The 4,544-nt window shown below is 42.5% G+C and overlaps 1 protein-coding gene across 6 annotated transcripts in view; it reads right to left on the reverse strand.

Annotated features, from left to right (window-relative positions):
* tle3b (TLE family member 3, transcriptional corepressor b) overlaps nt 1-4,544 on the reverse strand; it is a gene marked incomplete at its 5' end in the record, with an annotated part of 22,390 nt that overhangs the window by 7,675 nt on the left and 10,171 nt on the right.

The raw sequence follows: 4,544 nt of genomic DNA on the forward strand, positions 1-4,544 counted from the left end.
ATCCCTGAGACTACATCTAATCAAATACTGGTCCGCAGCGTAGATCAAAGTGAAAGACAACCAGATTTATGGTTTATTTAACCTTTATTTTTACATTAAATTTGAGTCTGCCATAGCATTTGATTATTATTTGCTTAAAATGTTGATTATACTCAGAAAATTAAACTTAATTTTACAATTTCTTGAAGGTTTCCTGGTTCAGAGATAGTTATTTTAATCAGTTGTTGATATCCAGAAGAGTTTTACTGAAATAACTAGTCCATTTGAACCCATATATTGAGAGAAACATTCTGACATCCGGCGAACTAACGCTGGAAAAGAATAAAGCTCTGCGGGAAGGGGACAGACGGCGGGAATCGATGGCGTCAGTCTGAGCCTGAGATGTTACGCGCTGCTTTAATAATAAAACTGCGTGAAGTGCAGAAAAAAAGCTCCAGAACTCACGGTTGGTTCCTCCGAGAAGATGGGGACGTGAGGGTTTGGTGCAGACCCGGAGCTCGCTCATGTGAGACCATGCCGGCAGTCGAAACGCCGCCTGCGGTTTGGGCAAGCAAGAGCAACAGAGTTTGCAGAAACAACGCTGCAAAGATAAATCTGAGCTAACGCTTAATATTCAAAATTGAAAACCTATGCTTTTCACTTAACTGCCAACGCCGCTGAAGCGAACTTTGGTGACCGTGCTTTCCAGGCAAATCGCCGTGTATTGAAAGGGCGCAGGATTCAGCTTCTTGGCAGTACACAGCAAGCTTACACAACGGCTACAGACAACCCACTTGGCTAATGGCGTAATGAAAGCCTGGGGAAGATGTTTTCAAAACACGGGAGATGCATCTTTGGGGGCAAGCCTTTCTTTTTTGAAAGCCTTTAGAATGCTAACTAACTAACTACAATCAAAGTAAAAGTAGGCCACCGCCTCGTCTTCTGTTACTTTCTCATTATGTAGCACACAACCCTAGCTGCGATGCCAGCCCAGGAGCAGAAATATCACAATGAAGTTATGGAAATTTGACAGGGGATGACTATGCTTAAGTTTCTTCAAAGTCATTTTGCTAGGAAGACTTTAACAAGCCTTACAAGCCGGGTGGAGGATAATTCATTTCAGACGCTGCTGCATTGGAGGTGGAATAAATTGGATTAAATGTGTATTATATATATATAAATGAATATAATTGTGAAGAAGGAGAGCTTCATTCGTGGCATTCGATAAATCCTATAAAGTTTGGACAATAGTTTACAATTGGGGAAGCGGTTCCATATGCGCGGCAGGCTGGCAGCACTCGATTGTGCGTGAGATGAGACCGCCGGATAGACGGGCCGGGGGCGGTGGTCAGGATCCGTATCGATCTCGTTGATGGACCCTATTGCAGTAAGCAAACGGGCTGGCATAGGACGGCCCGCGGGATGACGACAGGAGGTGTAACGAGGTACGGAGGGCAGGGCAGCTAGGAGGGACCAGAGGAGTATTTTACATTGTTTATAGAAACAAGTAAACTCTGGTTTAGGTAAAAACAACGTGAAGGGCTGCAATAAAGATTTAAAATTGTAATTCAATTCCAGGACCAGGTCAAAGAATTAACTTACAGTCAGAATGGATTTTATCAATAGGTGAAATCTGCCACGGACTTGTTAGTTGATGATTTTGTCATCTGCGTTTTTACATAAATGACGCCAAATTGATTTGTCATTAAAATGGAAAAGACTGAGGTTTGTGGTTGGATCCCTGATAGCTTACGCGGGGGTCACTATAAAGGCTGCAGGTTCAGCAGAACGCAGTATAAATTCCCAAGTTTTCTCATTTCCCAAAAAAAAAAGCTTATTGTGTGTTTATTTCTTGTCAAGGAGTTAGGATGAAGTAGTTTATAAGTCCTTTAAAGCGCAGCTTGTTTGACAGTGAAGGGTTAATATGCGCGGGGTTTATTTAGGGGAGCCTAACGCTCTCTCTCTATATTGTGTGTTTGGCCCATGAAGGAGTCCTCTCTCTTAGTCCTGTATTTTGTGGTGCTGTTTTGTTCTGGTGTCGGCCTTCTCTCTCTCAATTACTGGGTTTTATTGTTTTCCTTGTTGTATAACAGAGATGCCTATTTGTAACCTCCGTGTGAAACCTTATTGTATCCTCTTTCTTATATTTTGTAAGTTCTCAGTTACTCGTCAGCACAGCATCTCTTTATATTATTTAAAAGAGCATCCAAGATGTAGAATTAAAAAAAATATTTCCCCCAGTCGAGTCAAATAAATTCCCCGCCCCACTTGGCAGCGGAATGCCAGAGTGACAACTAATGTATGTGGCACCGGCTTCATAATTTAATCTAACACCTGACACCCATTACCAGCCATGGTGTGGTCGTGGTGTGTTGCTGCTTGTGTGGTGGTGTTGGTTTTTTTATAAGGGGTGGTAGAGGGCCATAAACCCTATGCTTAAAGTTCTTATATCTTATTTTTAGACGAAGCGAAGACGGTGAACCAAAACACTCATAATTAATCCATCTTTCTTCTCTCTCTCTCTCTTTTTGGTGTGGTGTGCTTTAGTGTTTATCCTGTGTATTTTTTATATTTTTTCTATTATTTATAAGGTGGAGTGGATAGCTGGTGCATGTGAGGTGGTAGTTGATGGTCTATCTCCTCTTTTTCTCTCTCTTTCTGGTTTATGTAAAATCTGATTGCCTCGCTTTGTCTCTTTTTTCTAGCCTGTTAGTTATTGTTCAGTTTATGGGAGATTTTAATATGGGTGGGGGCAGGGAGGAGGAGAGGAATTAAGAGGGGGAGACAGGCAGTTCCCTCGCTGCCGCTGTCTCCGGTTAGTTTATCAGCCTTCGGGCCTGGAGGAATGGCAAATGGCGTAAAGCTATAAAGAGATTGAGAAGTGTCTCTATATTTTATCTCTGTGTTTTTTTATCTCTCTCTCTGCGCCCCTTCAAGCCCCTCGTAGCAGCCGGACTGCTAAGCCCTTCTTCTGCCTTATTAGTCCTTCACACAGACACCCACATCACTTTCTTTTTGCTTGTTCGCTCACCCCTTCACCCCCTTTCCACTCAGTAACTCCTTATTTCATTTTCCTCTAGTCTTGTTCTACTCGACATTGGCTGGTCTTTTTGTGTATCGCTAGTTGGCTGCCCGAAGTGGATTGTCGACAGAGGGCGGAGCCTGTTGGTGCAGCATCCTTCTTCAGGACCTCGTGATTTATCCAGGCTCCGTTTTCTGGAGGATGAGTTGCGCCGGTTGCCCTCTGGACTCGTAGGGTTTCTGGCGATCTTTTTTACATAGTTAAACGAAACCAGACTCTCTTGTGAGTGTTTTTGAGCAGCCTGGAGCAAACCAGACCGGGGAGGGAAAGGCACTGGCATGTATTTTTATGTAGGGGTCAAACAAACTGCGGGTTTTCATGCTGCAGGAATTATTATTGTTAAATATTTCATCTGCTGGTTTCTCTTTCTCCCCTCACTCACTTTCATTCTTGTCATTTCACCGTTCATCCCTTTTCTCTTTGTTCTTTGTTTACTTTTTCTGTGCGATGTTTATCGCAAAAGAAATACAGCAAGTAAGCTCTCACACACACACAACAACCACATCACAATCCAATATGTGATGTTTATAGACACGACTGTTTGGCAAACGTCGTGAAAGTGTTTGAGGCTCTCGACAGACAAAAGGAGCAGCGCTGTTTTAGTTTGCTGCGCAGCGTTATTTTGTGAATGTTGCCCGGAGCCAGCGCCGGTCAAACGCGAGTACGTTCCTCATTGGAAACATCCACACCAAGTCGCACTTTGGGTCTCCTGTCACTGTCCTGAAAGGAAGCAGGTGACAGGTTCAGCTTACTGGGAGGAAACGGGTGGTAAAAGTTACATGTGCCGCGAGTCCAGATATGGTGTGAGCTACTAGTCCAAAGCACGGACCAGAGGTTATTTTTAGCTCTGGATCAATGTGGCTCGTTTCAACCTGCAGGGTCCAATACTTTGCACTGACGTTTATTCAGTTATTCTATGGATCTTCAGCTTTGCCAGGCCATGGAGGCTGCTATAAGAGAGACTACAGCGTGGGGTGTCACGGGTACGGGTCTTACTCTTCCGTTCACGCTTAGATCTGCTGGAGCTACAGTATAGGACGGTTATGGGAAAGACAGGCCCTCGGAGACCGCTACCATCTAATCAAATACTGTGCGTCCGCCCAGCGCAGGCGTTAGATCAAAGTGAAAGACAACCAGGATTTATGGGTTTAATTTAACCTTTATTTTTAGCATTTGAAATTTGAGTCTGCCCATAGGCATTTTGATTATTGTTTGGCCTTAAAAATGTTGATTAATCTCAGAAAAATTAAACTTGAATTTTTACAGAATTTCTTGAAGGTTTCCTGTTCAGAGGATAAGTTATTGTAATCAAGTTTTTGAATCCAGAAGAGTTGTACTGAAATAACTGGTCCATTTAAACACCATATAATATTATTCATTGATTATGTTTGATTTATTAATTATTAGTTATTATTATTATTAGTTATTTTATTTATTGATTATTATTTATTATTAGTAGTCAGTTGAGTAGGAGTAGTAGTAT

This window comes from Morone saxatilis, unplaced genomic scaffold, assembly GCF_004916995.1.
Source record: "Morone saxatilis isolate NCDOM2014 unplaced genomic scaffold, NCSU_SB_2.0 Contig11, whole genome shotgun sequence".
Taxonomy (NCBI): domain Eukaryota; kingdom Metazoa; phylum Chordata; class Actinopteri; family Moronidae; genus Morone; species Morone saxatilis.